At 41.2% G+C, this 18,299-nt stretch overlaps 1 protein-coding gene across 2 annotated transcripts in view; it reads right to left on the reverse strand.

The window, feature by feature from the left end:
• arfip2b (ADP-ribosylation factor interacting protein 2b) overlaps positions 1–5,086 on the reverse strand; it is an 82,668-nt gene extending 77,582 nt beyond the window's left edge. The window contains exon 1 of one of the 2 annotated variants that reach the window (XM_065004966.1): positions 3,665–5,086. The gene's annotated coding sequence lies outside the window, so the exon portion shown is untranslated. The remainder of the gene's footprint in view (positions 1–3,664) is intronic. The other variant, XM_065004968.1, reaches the window with a different exon arrangement.
• Positions 5,087–18,299: the final 13,213 nt, after the last annotated feature.

Here is an 18,299-nt window from a genome sequence, read left to right on the forward strand (position 1 = left end):
TCAATGTAGACATGTCACGTAAAACTACAAATCCCTGCAAGCCATCTCTAGCAGACACCTTTGCTAACAGGAGTCGCGTCAATTTAAAACTTGCACAAAACAGTACAAAGAATGTACAAATATTTAGCCAATTGATTCATCACTACATTAAGCTAGCAGAAAGTTAATCCAGAGACTCTTACCTTTGCCTCGATTCGGCAGTCTCGTTCAGGTCATCGAGATCATTTGTAGTTCTTTATGATAGCCACATTAGCAGCTAATTAGCATTGAATCTTTGAGAGGGTAAATACAGGCGAATATATTGATAAAAGTCACCTTGACCTAGAGAGATGTACACGGTTATCAAAACATCACACCAGGGTAAGCCTAGACGAATCACAGCCCTTATTTCAATCGTTTCTAAAAATTCCCTAAGGGGAAAATGCGGCTCGGTCATGCTGACTGGCTGAGCCTGGCTCCCAAGGGGTGGGCCCAAGCCCTCCCATGGCTGCATCCCTGCCAAGTAATGTGAAATCCATAGATAAGGGTCTATGTTTTGTTCATTTTAGGGATACACGATATATAGCGGAATCGACCGATGTCTAGTTTAACGCCGATGTGCAAAACCGATGTCAAAGCTGAAGTGTCTATATAAACGCCACGTAAAATGTCAAAGCTGTACAACAACAACAACAACGACGAAAGTCTGCAAACACCAGCCATGAACGACGTGTTTACAGTACCACGTTGGTAATAAAGCATCATTTGTTTGACCGCAACTTCTAGGTTAGCTAGCTTTAGCGTGGTACCTAGCTAGCACCAATACAACCAGCCTGAAAACAATCACCAGTAGAACCTGCAGTCATTTTCATTATTCTTAGCAATGATTTAGGAATCCTTGTGAGTTAAGTGTTAGCTAGGTTGTCACTCGTTGTTCGCTTATTGAAATTGAACTTCAGTTCTTGAAAATAAATACCTAGACAGCTACTTAACCCTGTTGCCCAAAGCTAACGTTATAAAAGAGCCAGCTAGCTTCATCTGGCTAGTGAGGCTCGACCGGACCGGGTTATGTGTTGTGAAGCTAGCCACAATAAGGATTAGGCACAATAGTGGAATTTGCCGTTTGACTTCAAAAGAAAAGTGTCATTGACAGTGATGCAAATTAATACAAATCGTAGAATTATGCCATACTTTTAATTTGAAGGTTAACCACATAGTCCAGCATTGTGGCTAATCCTTATTGTGGCTAGCTTCACATATAGTGGTCCAACCACCATTAATCAAATGAGAACCGACTTATTAATTAGGGCTATTTTAGATGACACCTAGCTATATAGATAGCTAACTATAACTACTGAAACAGATTGTGGTTTTGTTATGATTTTGGGGAAGAACATTGTTTGCATCCATGAGCTAGCTAACTTTTTTTATTACCAGCACTGTAGGTGCGCGAGACAACTTTACCAGCATCACAGCGCACGTGTCGATGAATCGTTGTGACATAAAATACGAGTGATATAATAACTACGGAAAAAATGTGACATGCAGTCACATTCAGGTCCTGATTGGTCAACACGCTTATTTGACACATCAAAGTATTATTTGACGTGTATCTTTTTTGACACGCCATAGCAACGACCCAAACGGCGTTCCATAGCAACGACCCAAACGGCGTTCCATAGCAACGACCCAAACGGAGTTCCATAGCAACGACCCAAACGGCGTTCCATAGCAAAGACCCAAACGGCGTTCCATAGCAAAGACCCAAACGGCGTTCCATAGCAAAGACCCAAACGGCGTTCCATAGCAAAGACCCAAACGGCGTTCCATAGCAAAGACCCAAACTGCGTTCCATAGCAAAGACCCAAACGGCGTTCCATAGCAACGACCCAAACGGCGTTCCATAGCAAAGACCCAAACGGCATTCCATAGGGATCCTGGTTGAGAATGAAACGAACAACGAAACCGCACAGCAATTAAGTGAAAGAAATACATTTTGATTATGTTTTACTGGCAATGGGGACCTACGCAAATAGCAAGAAAATAACGTTTTGGCCAGTGTGGTGTGTGTAACCTTTATTTAACTAGGCAAGAACAAATTCTTATTTACAATGGACGGCCTGCCCCGGGCGACGTTGGGCCAATTGTGCTCCGCCCTATGGGACTTGCGCCGCCCTATGGTACTCCTAATCATGGCTGGATGTGATATCACCGCTGTCATACAGCCTGGATTTGAACCAGGGTGTCTGTAGTGACGCCTCTAGCACTGAGATGCAGTGCCTTAGACCTCTGCGATACAGCCTGGATTTGAACCAGGGTGTCTGTAGTGACTCCTCTAGCACTGAGATGCAGTGCCTTAGACCTCTGCGATACAGCCTGGATTTGAACCAGGGTGTCTGTAGTGACTCCTCTAGCACTGAGATGCAGTGCCTTAGACCTCTGCGATACAGCCTGGATTTGAACCAGGGTGTCTGTAGTGACTCCTCTAGCACTGAGATGCAGTGTCTTAGACCTCTGCGATACAGCCTGGATTTGAACCAGGGTGTCTGTAGTGACTCCTCTAGCACTGAGATGCAGTGTCTTAGACCGCTGCGTCCATGTGTTAACTAATGCTTAAAAGGCCAATATAAAATGTTAAACATCGGTATCGTTTTATTTTGGCAAGGTAAATATCGATGTCGGACAACAATGTCACATCATCACTAGTTTATATTTATGTTCAGTATCTAGGGTTCAGTTCAGCACAAAGGTCAAGTTCATTTATATTGGATATTTGGTTCTCTCGTCTGTATCTATTGAACCAAGTATGCCATGACAATGAAAATGGTATTCTGAATCAGGGTTTCAAGATGAAGAACAATCAACACATTGAGTGTGAATTTTGTATTTAAAAAAATGAATAAATAGTGTTTCAATATTTAACTCCAATTCACAGACAAAAAGTGTTGATTGTTCATGCTTGGTTCAATAGCTATTGACGAGAGAACTGAATATCCAATATCAAACTAACTTTACCTTGGTGCTGAACCAAACCACATACCTACTGGCTCTCTAAAAACTCGGGTAAACAATACTTTTCTGTGGATCTTTTGTCTCAAATTTCGAACAGCAAACCACACAGACAGTCTGTAGAGTCATTTTAAATGTAATGTATTCAACATTATGGCTTGTAATGATAATTTACACGATTTTGCAGCCATTCGTCTCAGGCTGTATATACACCAATTAATTGCGTATTTGAGCCTGATTAAATCAGTCTAAACTGGCACCAGTAAGACAGACAGGTGCGGCGCAGGTGAATTTCAACAGGTAACGTTTGCAGCGGTGACATACAGACTGGCCGGTTCTAGCGTATTACCAGCAAAAATAAAGCTTTCTACAAACCCTTTAGCTAGCTATAAAGCTCATGTTATAAAATGTCTAAGGAAATGAGCTAGCTTCCAAAGAGAGATGACATCTCGAAAATGCAATTGCGTCGCAGGCTATAACGTCGTTGAAGTCAATGAATAACCAAGGTCCGGTTTGAGAAACAGGTCGGTAAAAAGGCCTGGATAACTAGTTAGTTACCCAGCTAACGTTACCTAACTGTTGACCCAGATCAGCATCTATACACAGTTCTCTTAACAAACCAGCTAACTAGGTGCTTTCAAATGTGTCCGAAAACAGCGGCTGTAATGGTTCTTACCTGCTGGAGCTTTTGTCTTGAATGAGCTATTCGGCTAAACGTCAGTGCTTTCCAGTTCATGCACGGCTTCGTCGATATACGTGTCGGTCAGTCCTGGGGGGGAAAAAATGACAATGATTTTATTTATGAACCGATGACAGATTCAGTCTGATTTCAGTGTTGTCTTATGACATGGCTGATCACTCTCCGGCGTGTTGTTTGTACAGAGAGCTCCCAGCCCCGCTTTTTTTTCCCAGGCTAGGAATGCCTCCCGGAAGTGACGACATTTCAGCACTTTTTTTTCCCGGACAGCGTGGTGCGCGTTCACGGACTACTATGTGCGTGCACTTCGATTATTCCGTGAATGAACAGCTAGGGGGCAGTGCAGTTCGTGTTTGAAGGAACTGGGACAACAACACATCCAATTCAGTCAAACAAGAAGAGGAGATGACTGATTGTTGGCTACAGTATACAGAGACAGAAACAAGCACACAACAGAGACACTTTTAGACAGGCAGCCCAATTCTGATCTTTTTTTTTTTTGACGAATCAGATCAGCTCTGAAAAAGATCTGATGTGAAAAGTTCTGTTGTGATTGGTCAAAAGACCAGGTGGGGGGGATCAAAATTGAGCTCCCTGTCTAGACACAGATAGGCAGATAGAAATACACACACGAAAGAGAGTAGGCTACATGTATAATTTTGGTCAGAGGGTGTCAGTGTTACTTTAGAAATCAGGTAGTAGGTCATAAATGACCGTTATCTCTCAATTCAATTCAAGGGCTTTATTGGCATGGGAAACATGTGTTAACATTGCCAAAGCAAGTGAGGTAGATAATATATAAAGTGAATATATAAAGTGAAATAAACAATAAAAATTTACAGTAAACATCACACATACAGAAGTCTCTCTCTCTCTTTCTCTCTGTGTGTCTGATGGAGTCCATTATATAAAATGTTTTGCTATTCTTTAAATCAGTGGATAACATTGAAATACAGTTAAAACTGTAGCAGGGGGACTAATCCTGCTACGCATCCAAGTCCAGTGGGGTAAATCTGCCATGCCAACTCACCTGGGTAGAGTGTGATTAGAAAAATGAAATCCGAACATCAGATAGGAACACTAGTTTCCTCTAAATTGTCATTTTTGCTGATGTGTGTTATCAGAGTGTTTATGGGGCAGTGGTTGATTTGACCGCAACCGTGACTAGCCCTCTGACTATGGTTGCCCTCTCACGGTCCTTACGGTAAGGAAAGTGATTCAGGCTTAAGTCAAAACAGACCCTGAAGATGATTGGTTGGAAAAAACTGAATCGTCTGGATCCTTGATGACACCTGGGCCTTTACTCAATTGGAATGCTCAACTCCTGTGTCCTTTTTCCTCAAACCTTTCTGTCCTCCTTTTTTAAAAAGGTCAAAGGTAATCTAGGAGAGGGAAAGTGGACGAAAATGCACTATGAAATGAGACTCTCCTCCACTGGTACCTCGTGAGGCAAATTACATTTACATGGTGTAATCTCAAAATAAAGTGATAAAAAAATGTATGTAGTTAGTTGTGCAAGATATTTTATTGATAAAATAATTAGTAGCATATTTTCTCTTTTTTTTACCTGCATGGTTTTCTCCTCCGACAGTAAAACACTCTTAGGAAAAAAATGGTTCCGTTATAGATCTGAAAAGGGTTATTTCGCTTGCTTCATATATAGAACCCTTTTATTGAGTTCTCTGATCAGAACCATAGAGGTTCTTCTTCACTGAACCCAAATGGTTCCGTTATAGATCTGAAAAGGGTTCTTTGATCAGAACCCTTTTATTGAGTTCTTTGATCAGAACCACAGAGATTCTTCTTCACTGAACCCAAATGGTTCCGTTATAGATCTGAAAAGGGTTATTTCGCTTGCTTCATATATAGAACCCTTTTATTGAGGTCTCTGATCAGAACCATAGAGGTTCTTCTTCACTGAACCCAAATGGTTCCGTTATAGATCTGAAAAGGGTTATTTCGCTTGCTTCATATATAGAACCCTTTTATTGAGTTCTCTGATCAGAACCATAGAGGTTCTTCTTCACTGAACCCAAATGGTTCCGTTATAGATCTGAAAAGGGTTATTTCGCTTGCTTCATATATAGAACCCTTTTATTGAGTTCTCTGATCAGAACCATAGAGGTTCTTCTTCACTGAACCCAAATGGTTCCGTCATAGATCTGAAAAGGGTTCTTTCGCTTGCTTCATATATAGAACCCTTTTATTGAGTACTCAAATGGTTCCAAATGGAACCCTGCCTGGTGCCATTTATGATTTATGAAATAGTCATATTCATTTTTTTACAATGAATATAATTTAAGAAACCAATTAAATAATGGACTAAAGAATACCACTATAGTTTTTAGAAGTTGTCATTATATGTAAACCATAGTAAGGAAATATGCACTGGAGACCAGCCTCTTTGTTTCAATGATGGCCCACGTCAACTCTGGCTGACTTCTTTACAGTACAGCTTTGTCCATTTTAGTTACAGTGAACAACCCAACAAAAAAGTGTGTTCTGCTCCGTTCTCTACCCCTCCTAACAGTATCCCTCACACATACAGTGTGTTCTGCTCCGTTCTCTACCCCTCCTAACAGTATCCCTCACACATACAGTTGAGACGAGTACAGGTTCCGGACCCATGAAGCGCCCCTGGAGGGAAAGCATGTTATTAAAGGCATTTACGGGCCACGGTAAAGGGGAATGTTATGAGGAATGTTATGGGGAATGTTATGAGGAATGTTATGAGGAATGTTATGGGGAATGTTATGGGGAATGTTATGAGGAATGTTATGGGGAATGTTATGGGGAATGTTATGGGGAATGTTATGAGGAATGTTATGTGGAATGTTATGGGGAATGTTATGGGGAATGTTATGTGGAATGTTATGGGGAATGTTATGGGGAATGTTATGTGGAATGTTATGAGGAATGTTATGGGGAATGTTATGAGGAATGTTATGGGGAATGTTATGGGGAATGTTATGAGGAATGTTATGAGGAATGTTCTGGGGAATGTTATGAGGAATGTTATGAGGAATGTTATGGGGAATGTTATGAGGAATGTTATGAGGAATGTTCTGGGGAATGTTATGAGGAATGTTATGTGGAATGTTATGGGGAATGTTATGGGGAATGTTATGGGGAATGTTATGGGGAATGTTATGAGGAATGTTCCAGGGAATGTTATGTGGAATGTTATGGGGAATGTTATGGGGAATGTTATGGGGAATGTTATGTGGAATGTTATGGGGAATGTTATGTGGAATGTTATGGTTAATGTTATGGGGAATGTTATGGGGAATGTTCTGGGGAATGTTATGAGGAATGTTATGGGGAATGTTATGAGGAATGTTCCGGGAATGTTATGTGGAATGTTATGGGGAATGTTATGGGGAATGTTATGGGGAATGTTATGGGGAATGTTATGGGGAATGTTATTGGGAATGTTATGAGGAATGTTATGGGGAATGTTATGAGGAATGTTATGGGGAATGTTATGAGGAATGTTCTGGGGAATGTTATGAGGAATGTTATGTGGAATGTTATGGGGAATGTTATGAGGAAGGTTCTGGGGAATGTTATGGGGAATGTTATGAGGAATGTTATGAGGAATGTTATGGGGAATGTTATGAGGAACGTTTTGGGGAATGTTATGGGGAATGTTATGAGAAATGTTCTGGGGAATGTTATGAGGAATGTTATGGGGAATGTTATGAGGAATGTTATGGGGAATGTTATGAGGAATGTTCTGGGGAATGTTATGAGGAATGTTATGGGGAATGTTATGGGGAATGTTATGGGGAATGTTATGGGGAATGTTATGAGGAATGTTATGGGGAATGTTATGAGGAACGTTTTGGGGAATGTTATGAGAAATGTTCTGGGGAATGTTATGAGGAATGTTATGTGGAATGTTATGGGGAATGTTATGGGGAATGTTATGAGGAATGTTATGAGGAATGTTATGGGGAATGTTATGAGGAATGTTATGGGGAATGTTATGGGGAATGTTATGAGGAATGTTATGGGGAATGTTATGGGGAATGTTATGAGGAATGTTATGGGGAATGTTATGTGGAATGTTATGGGGAATGTTATGGGGAATGTTATGAGGAATGTTATGAGGAATTTTATGAGGAATGTTATGAGGAATGTTATGGGGAATGTTATGGGGAATATTATGAGGAATGTTATGAGGAATGTTATGGGGAATGCTATGAGGAATGTTATGGGGAATGTTATGAGGAATGTTATGGGGAATGTTATGGGGAATGTTATGTGGAATGTTATGAGGAATGTTATGGGGAATGTTATGAGGAATGTTATGGGGAATGTTATGAGGAATGTTATGTGGAATGTTATGGGGAATGTTATGTGGAATGTTATGAGGAATGTTATGGGGAATGTTATGAGGAATGTTATGGGGAATGTTATGAGGAATGTTATGTGGAATGTTATGTGGAATGTTATGAGGAATGTTATGAGGAATGTTATGAGGAATGTTATGTGGAATGTTATGAGGAATGTTATGAGGAATGTTATGAGGAATGTTATGGGGAATGTTATGAGGAATGTTTGAGGAATGTTATGAGGAATGTGAACTCAGCAGCCATTCAGTTGTCAGATCAATTCCACCGTTTTTTTTGTTTTTTTTCAGCACCCGGCCCGGGATTCGAACCAGCCACCTCTCGGCCACAGGTCCAACTACCGCCAGTACAGTATGGGTTGTTGCCTGACTGGTTCCAGAGGAGAAGAAAAAAACACGAGTTAATCTTTAGAAAATATACAGGAGTTCATCTGCCATAATGAAGACAAAAATGCTATGCAGACATAATAATCATTAAGATGTAGAAGAAGGACTTACAGTACGTGCTGTTGTTGCCAGCAGCAGCCGAAAGAGATCCTCAGTCACTGACAGTATGGTCACTGACAGATTGAGCAAAACATGTATAGTGTTTTAAAAGCAGAGGTGTGAAGTATTCAAGTAAAAAATACTTTAAAGTATTCACTACATTCCTGAAGAAAATAATGTACACTTGCTCAAAAAAATAAAGGGAACACTTAAACAACGCAATGTAACTCCAAGTCAATCACACTTCTGTGAAATCAAACTGTCCACTTAGGAAGCAACACTGATTGACAATACATTTCACATGCTGTTGTGCAAATGGAATAGACAACAGGTGGAAAATATAGGCAATTAGCAAGACACACCTAATAAAGGAGTGGTTCTGCAGGTGGGGACCACAGACCACTTCTCAGTTCCTATGCTTCCTGGCTGATGTTTTGGTCACTTTTGAATGCTGGCGGTGCTTTCACTCTAGTGGTAGCATGAGACGGAGTCTACAACCCACACAAGTGGCTCAGGTAGTGCAGCTCATCCAGGATGGAACATCAATGCGAGCTGTGGCAAGAAGGTTTGCTGTGTCTGTCAGCGTAGTGTCCAGAGCATGGAGGCGCTACCAGGTGACAGGCCAGTACATCAGGAGACATGGAGGAGGCCGTAGGAGGGCAACAACCCAGCAGCAGGACCGCTACCTCCGCCTTTGTGCAAGGAGGAGCAGGAGGAGCACTGCCAGAGCCCTGCAAAATGACCTCCAGCAGGCCACAAATGTGCATGTGTCTGCTCAAACGGTCAGAAACAGACTCCGTGAGGGTGGTATGAGGGCCCGACGTCCACAGATGGGGGTTGTGCTTACAGCCCAACACCGTGCAGGACGTTTGGCATTTGCCAGAGAACACCAAGATTGGCGAATTCGCCACTGGCGCCCTGTGCTCTTCACAGATGAAAACAAGTTCACACTGAGCACATGTGACAGACGTGACAGAGTCTGGAGACGCCGTGGAGAACGTTCTGCTGCCTGCAACATCCTCCAGCATGACCGGTTTGGCGGTGGGTCAGTCATGGTGTGGGGTGGCATTTCTTTGGGGGGCCGCACAGCCCTCCATGTGCTTGCCAGAGGTAGCCTGACTGCAATTAGGCACCAAGATGAGATCCTCAGACCCCTTGTGAGACCATATGCTGGTGCGGTTGGCCCTGGGTTCCTCCTAATGCAAGACAATGCTACACCCCATGTGGCTGGAGTGTGTCAGCAGTTCCTGCAAGAGGAAGGCATTGATGCTATGGACTGGCCCGCCCGTTCCCCAGACCTGAATCCAATTGAGCACATCTGGGACATGTTATTGCTATAGGCCCTGTAGTTCCATTAATCACCTGGTCTAGAGGGGCTGCTATAGGCCTGTAGTTCCATTAATCACCTGGTCTAGAGGGGCTGCTATAGGCCCTGTAGTTCCATTAATCACCTGGTCTAGAGTGGCTGCTATAGGCCCTGTAGTTCCATTAATCACCTGGTCTAGAGTGGCTGCTATCGGCCCTGTAGTTCCATTAATCACCTGGTCTAGAGGGGCTGCTATAGGCCCTGTAGTTCCATTAATCACCTGGTCTAGAGGGGCTGCTATAGGCCCTGTAGTTCCATTAATCACCTGGTCTAGAGGGGCTGCTATAGCCCTGTAGTTCCATTAATCATCTGGTCTAGAGGGACTGCTATAGGCCCTGTAGTTCCATTAATCACCTGGTCTAGAGGGGCTGCTATAGGCCCTGTAGTTCCATTAATCACCTGTTCTAGAGTGGCTGCTATAGGCCCTGTAGTTCCATTAATCATCTGGTCTAGAGGGGCTGCTATAGGCCTGTAGTTCCATTAATCACCTGGTCTAGAGGGGCTGCTATAGGCCCTGTAGTTCCATTAATCACCTGGTCTGTTCTAGAGTGGCTGCTATTGGCCCTGTAGTTCCATTAATCACCTGGTCTAGAGTGGCTGCTATAGGCCCTGTAGTTCCATTAATCACCTGGTCTAGAGTGGCTGCTATTGGCCCTGTAGTTCCATTAATCACCTGGTCTAGAGTGGCTGCTATTGGCCCTGTAGTTCCATTAATCACCTGGTCTAGAGTGGCTGCTATAGGCCCTGTAGTTCCATTAATCACCTGGTCTAGAGTGGCTGCTATTGGCCCTGTAGTTCCATTAATCACCTGGTCTAGAGTGGCTGCTATAGGCCCTGTAGTTCCATTAATCACCTGGTCTAGAGTGGCTGCTATAGGCCCTGTAGTTCCATTAATCACCTGGTCTAGATGTGCTGCTATAGGCCCTGTAGTTCCATTAATCACCTGGTCTAGAGTGGCTGCTATAGGCCCTGTAGTTCCATTAATCATCTGGTCTAGATGTGCTGCTATAGGCCCTGTAGTTCCATTAATCATCTGGTCTAGATGTGCTGCTATAGGCCATGTAGTTCCATTAATCATCTGGTCTAGATGTGCTGCTATAGGCCCTGTAGTTCCATTAATCATCTGGTCTAGATGTGCTGCTATAGGCCCTGTAGTTCCATTAATCATCTGGTCTAGATGTGCTGATATAGGCCCTGTAGTTCCATTAATCATCTGGTCTAAATGTGCTGCTATAGGCCCTGTAGTTCCATTAATCATATGGTCTAGATGTGCTGCTATAGGCCCTGTAGTTCCATTAATCATCTGGTCTAGATGTGCTGCTATAGGCCCTGTAGTTCCATTAATCACCTGGTCTAGAGTGGCTGCTATAGGCCCTGTAGTTCCATTAATCACCTGGTCTAGAGTGGCTGCTATAGGCCCTGTAGTTCCATTAATCACCTGGTCTAGAGTGGCTGCTATAGGCCCTGTAGTTCCATTAATCACCTGGTCTAGAGGGGCTGCTATAGGCCTTGTAGTTCCATTAATCACCTGGTCTAGAGGGGCTGCTATAGGCCCTGTAGTTCCATTAATCACCTGGTCTAGAGGGGCTGCTATAGGCCTTGTAGTTCCATTAATCACCTGGTCTAGAGGGGCTGCTATAGGCCCTGTAGTTCCATTAATCACCTGGTCTAGAGGGGCTGCTATAGGCCCTGTAGTTCCATTAATCTCTGATTGCTGTACTTTGTTGGAACACTAATTGCCTCTGTATCACAACTGCATTGACTGTTTTACTGAAATTAACAGTAATTTTGAGCTTGGTACACGTTTTGGCAAAAATTCAGTTTTCTTCTTTAATCCACATGCCTGTTGCTCTGTGCACTGACAGTATCACTTGCAAAACTCGTTTGATAATATTGACTTTTGGGTCGGTGTTTGTGGGTGAAAGTGCATGGAGGCATAGTCATGTGGAGCCCCTTTCAACCAGGTGGAAAGAATTCAACCATTGTTTTCACAACAGTCCAATAATACCAATAATCACAGAAATTTCGCAATATATTAAAAAAAACGGTTTGGGGGAACTACAGTCGAGGACATTAGTGATAAATGTCAATGGTTGGACCCTTTACTATCTCAGTCTGGGGTTGGTGGGGTGGTTGTGGTAAAGTTCAGAATTTATATGAATTTGACTTGAGACGGATGTATTTGTTTACTGTATTTTATACTTTTGTTGTTGTTGTTGTTGTTTAGCTCTAAATGCGCTTGCAGAGAATAAATAAATAAAAAACTCCACTCTGTTCTCCACTCTGTACTCTATTCTGTACTCTATTCTGTTCTCCACTCTGTTCTCCACTCTGTTCTCCACTCTGTACTCTATTCTGTTCTCCACTCTGTTCTCCACTCTGTTCTCCACTCTGTTCTCCACTCTGTACTCTATTCTGTTCTCCACTCTGTTCTCCACTCTGTACTCTATTCTGTACTCTATTCTGTACTCTATTCTGTTCTCCACTCTGTACTCTATTCTGTTCTCCACTCTGTACTCTATTCTGTACTCCACTCTGTACTCTATTCTGTTCTCTACTCTGTTCTCCACTCTGTACTCTATTCTGTACTCTATTCTGTACTCTATTCTGTACTCTATTCTGTACTCTATTCTGTTCTCCACTCTGTTCTCTATTCTGTACTCTATTCTGTACTCTATTCTGTACTCTATTCTGTACTCTATTCTGTTCTCCACTCTGTACTCTATTCTGTTCTCCACTCTGTACTCTATTCTGTACTCTATTCTGTACTCTATTCTGTACTCTATTCTGTACTCTATTCTGTTCTCCACTCTGTTCTCTATTCTGTACTCTATTCTGTACTCTATTCTGTACTCTATTCTGTACTCTATTCTGTTCTCCACTCTGTACTCTATTCTGTTCTCCACTCTGTTCTCTATTCTGTACTCCACTCTGTACTCTATTCTGTTCTCTACTCTGTTCTCCACTCTGTACTCTATTCTGTACTCTATTCTGTACTCTATTCTGTACTCTATTCTGTACTCTATTCTGTTCTCCACTCTGTTCTCTATTCTGTACTCTATTCTGTACTCTATTCTGTACTCTATTCTGTACTCTATTCTGTTCTCCACTCTGTACTCTATTCTGTTCTCCACTCTGTACTCTATTCTGTACTCTATTCTGTTCTCTATTCTGTTCTCTATTCTGTACTCCACTCTGTTCTCTATTCTGTACTCCACTCTGTTCTCCACTCTGTTCTCTATTCTGTTCTCCACTCTGTTCTCTATTCTGTACTCTATTCTGTACTCTATTCTGTTCTCCACTCTGTTCTCTATTCTGTACTCTATTCTGTACTCTATTCTGTTCTCCACTCTGTACTCCACTCTGTTCTCTATTCTGTACTCTACTCTGTTCTCCACTCTGTTCTCTATTCTGTACTCTATTCTGTACTCTATTCTGTTCTCCACTCTGTTCTCTATTCTGTACTCTATTCTGTACTCTATTCTGTACTCTATTCTGTTCTCCACTCTGTTCTCTATTCTGTACTCTATTCTGTACTCTATTCTGTTCTCCACTCTGTTCTCTATTCTGTACTCTATTCTGTACTCTATTCTGTACTCTATTCTGTTCTCCACTCTGTACTCTACTCTGTTCTCCACTCTGTACTCTACTCTGTTCTCCACTCTGTACTCTATTCTGTTCTCCACTCTGTTCTCCACTCTGTTCTCCACTCTGTTCTCTATTCTGTACTCTATTCTGTACTCTATTCTGTACTCTATTCTGTTCTCCACTCTGTTCTCTATTCTGTACTCTATTCTGTACTCTATTCTGTACTCTATTCTGTTCTCCACTCTGTACTCTACTCTGTTCTCCACTCTGTACTCTACTCTGTTCTCCACTCTGTACTCTATTCTGTTCTCCACTCTGTTCTCCACTCTGTTCTCCACTCTGTACTCTATTCTGTACTCTACTCTGTTCTCCACTCTGTACTCTATTCTGTTCTCCACTCTGTACTCTATTCTGTTCTCCACTCTGTTCTCCACTCTGTTCTCCACTCTGTACTCTATTCTGTACTCTACTCTGTTCTCCACTCTGTACTCTACTCTGTTCTCCACTCTGTACTCTACTCTGTTCTCCACTCTGTACTCTATTCTGTTCTCCACTCTGTACTCTATTCTGTTCTCCACTCTGTTCTCCACTCTGTTCTCCACTCTGTTCTCCACTCTGTACTCTATTCTGTACTCTACTCTGTTCTCAAATCTGTTTTCTATTCTGTACTCTATTCTGTTCTCCACTCTGTTCTCCACTCTGTACTCTACTCTGTTCTCCACTCTGTACTCTATTCTGTTCTCCACTCTGTACTCTATTCTGTTCTCCACTCTGTTCTCCACTCTGTTCTCCACTCTGTACTCTATTCTGTACTCTACTCTGTTCTCAAATCTGTTCTCTATTCTGTACTCTATTCTGTTCTCTACTCTGTACTCTATTCTGTTCTCTATTCTGTTCTCCACTCTGTACTCTATTCTGTACTCTATTCTGTTCTCTATTCTGTTCTCCACTCTGTACTCTATTCTGTTCTCTACTCTGTACTCTATTCTGTTCTCTATTCTGTTCTCCACTCTGTACTCTATTCTGTCCTCTATTCTGTTCTCTATTCTGTTCTCCACTCTGTACTCTATTCTGTACTCTATTCTGTACTCTATTCTGTTCTCCACTCTGTTCTCCACTCTGTACTCTATTCTGTACTCTATTCTGTACTCTATTCTGTACTCTATTCTGTTCTCCACTCTGTACTCTATTCTGTACTCTATTCTGTTCTCTATTCTGTTCTCTACTCTGTACTCTACTCTGTTCTCTATTCTGTTCTCCACTCTGTACTCCACTCTGTTCTCTATTCTGTACTCTATTCTGTTCTCCACTCTGTTCTCTATTCTGTACTCTATTCTGTACTCTATTCTGTACTCTATTCTGTTCTCCACTCTGTACTCTATTCTGTACTCTATTCTGTACTCTATTCTGTTCTCTATTCTGTACTCTATTCTGTACTCTATTCTGTACTCTATTCTGTACTCTATTCTGTTCTCCACTCTGTACTCTATTCTGTTCTCCACTCTGTACTCTATTCTGTTCTCTATTCTGTACTCTATTCTGTACTCTATTCTGTTCTCCACTCTGTACTCTATTCTGTACTCTATTCTGTACTCTATTCTGTACTCTATTCTGTTCTCTATTCTGTACTCTATTCTGTACTCTATTCTGTACTCTATTCTGTTCTCCACTCTGTACTCTATTCTGTACTCTATTCTGTTCTCCACTCTGTACTCTATTCTGTTCTCCACTCTGTACTCTATTCTGTACTCTATTCTGTTCTCCACTCTGTACTCTATTCTGTTCTCCACTCTGTACTCTATTCTGTTCTCCACTCTATACTCTATTCTGTTCTCCACTCTGTACTCTATTCTGTTCTCCACTCTGTACTCTATTCTGTTCTCCACTCTGTACTCTATTCTGTTCTCCACTCTGTACTCTATTCTGTACTCTATTCTGTTCTCCACTCTGTACTCTATTCTGTTCTCCACTCTGTACTCTATTCTGTACTCTATTCTGTTCTCCACTCTGTTCTCTATTCTGTACTCTATTCTGTTCTCCACTCTGTACTCTATTCTGTACTCTATTCTGTTCTCTATTCTGTTCTCCACTCTGTACTCTATTCTGTACTCTATTCTGTTCTCTATTCTGTACTCTATTCTGTTCTCCACTCTGTACTCTATTCTGTACTCTATTCTGTACTCTATTCTGTACTCTATTCTGTTCTCCACTCTGTACTCTACTCTGTACTCTATTCTGTTCTCCACTCTGTACTCTATTCTGTTCTCCACTCTGTACTCTATTCTGTTCTCCACTCTGTACTCTATTCTGTACTCTATTCTGTACTCTATTCTGTACTCTATTCTGTACTCTATTCTGTACTCTATTCTGTTCTCTATTCTGTACTCTATTCTGTACTCTATTCTGTTCTCCACTCTGTACTCTATTCTGTACTCTATTCTGTACTCTATTCTGTACTCTATTCTGTTCTCCACTCTGTACTCTATTCTGTACTCTATTCTGTACTCCACTCTGTACTCTATTATGTACTCTATTCTGTACTCCACTCTGTACTCTATTCTGTACTCTATTCTGTTCTCCACTCTGTACTCTATTCTGTACTCTATTCTGTACTCCACTCTGTACTCTATTCTGTTCTCTATTCTGTACTCTATTCTGTACTCTATTCTGTTCTCTATTCTGTACTCTATTCTGTACTCTATTCTGTTCTCTATTCTGTTCTCTATTCTGTTCTCTATTCTGTTCTCTATTCTGTTCTCTATTCTGTACTCTATTCTGTACTCCACTCTGTACTCTATTCTGTTCTCTATTCTGTACTCTATTCTGTACTCTATTCTGTTCTCTATTCTGTTCTCTATTCTGTTCTATTCTGTTCTCTATTCTGTTCTCTATTCTGTTCTCTATTCTGTTCTCTATTCTGTACTCTACTCTGTACTCTATTCTATTCTCTATTCTGTACTCTATTCTGTACTCTATTCTGTTCTCTACTCTGTACTCCACTCTGTTCTCCACTCTGTACTCTATTCTGTACTCTATTCTGTTCTCTATTCTGTACTCTATTCTGTTCTCTACTCTGTACTCTATTCTGTTCTCTACTCTGTACTCTATTATGTACTCTATTCTGTACTCTATTCTGTACTCTATTCTGTTCTCTATTCTGTACTCTATTCTGTTCTCTACTCTGTACTCTATTCTGTACTCTATTCTGTACTCTATTCTGTTCTCCACTCTGTACTCTATTATGTACTCTACTCTGTACTCTATTCTGTACTCTATTCTGTACTCTATTCTGTTCTCTACTCTGTACTCTATTCTGTACTCTATTCTGTACTCTATTCTGTTCTCCACTCTGTACTCTATTCTGTACTCTACTCTGTACTCTATTCTGTTCTCTATTCTGTTCTCCACTCTGTTCTCCACTCTGTACTCTATTCTGTTCTCAACTCTGTACTCTATTCTGTACTCTACTCTGTACTCTATTCTGTACTCTATTCTGTTCTCTATTCTGTTCTCTATTCTGTTCTCCACTCTGTACTCTACTCTGTTCTCAAATCTGTTCTCTATTCTGTTCTCTATTCTGTTCTCCACTCTGTACTCTATTCTGTACTTTATTCTGTACTCTATTCTGTTCTCTACTCTGTACTCTATTCTGTACTCTATTCTGTTCTCTACTCTGTACTCTATTCTGTACTCTATTCTGTACTCTATTCTGTTCTCCACTCTGTACTCTATTCTGTACTCTACTCTGTACTCTATTCTGTTCTCTATTCTGTTCTCCACTCTGTTCTCCACTCTGTACTCTATTCTGTTCTCAACTCTGTACTCTATTCTGTACTCTACTCTGTACTCTATTCTGTACTCTATTCTGTTATCTATTCTGTTCTCCACTCTGTACTCTACTCTGTTCTCAAATCTGTTCTCTATTCTGTTCTCTATTCTGTTCTCCACTCTGTTCTCCACTCTGTACTCTATTCTGTACTCTACTCTGTACTCTATTCTGTACTCTATTCTGTTCTCTATTCTGTTCTCTATTCTGTTCTCTATTCTGTTCTCCACTCTGTACTCTACTCTGTTCTCAAATCTGTTCTCTATTCTGTTCTCTATTCTGTTCTCCACTCTGTTCTCCACTCTGTACTCTATTCTGTTCTCAACTCTGTACTCTATTCTGTACTGTACTCTGTACTCTATTCTGTTCTCTATTCTGTTCTCTATTCTGTTCTCCACTCTGTACTCTACTCTGTTCTCCACTCTGTACTCTATTCTGTACTCTATTCTGTTCTCAACTCTGTACTCTATTCTGTTCTCTATTCTGTACTCTACTCTGTACTCTATTCTGTTCTCAACTCTGTTCTCTATTCTGTTCTCTATTCTGTTCTCCACTCTGTAATCTACTCTGTTCTCCACTCTGTACTCTATGCTGTACTCTATTCTGTTCTCTATTCTGTTCTCCACTCTGTACTCTATTCTGTTCTCTATTCTGTACTCTATTCTGTACTCTATTCTGTTCTCCACTCTGTACTCTATTCTGTACTCTATTCTGTACTCTATTCTGTACTCTATTCTGTTCTCTATTCTGTACTCTATTCTGTACTCTATTCTGTACTCTATTCTGTTCTCCACTCTGTACTCTATTCTGTACTCTATTCTGTTCTCCACTCTGTACTCTATTCTGTTCTCCACTCTGTACTCTATTCTGTACTCTATTCTGTTCTCCACTCTGTACTCTATTCTGTTCTCCACTCTGTACTCTATTCTGTTCTCCACTCTGTACTCTATTCTGTTCTCCACTCTGTACTCTATTCTGTTCTCCACTCTGTACT

The sequence above is a fragment of the Oncorhynchus nerka genome, linkage group LG19 (genome assembly GCF_034236695.1).
Source record: "Oncorhynchus nerka isolate Pitt River linkage group LG19, Oner_Uvic_2.0, whole genome shotgun sequence".
Lineage (NCBI taxonomy): Eukaryota > Metazoa > Chordata > Actinopteri > Salmoniformes > Salmonidae > Oncorhynchus > Oncorhynchus nerka.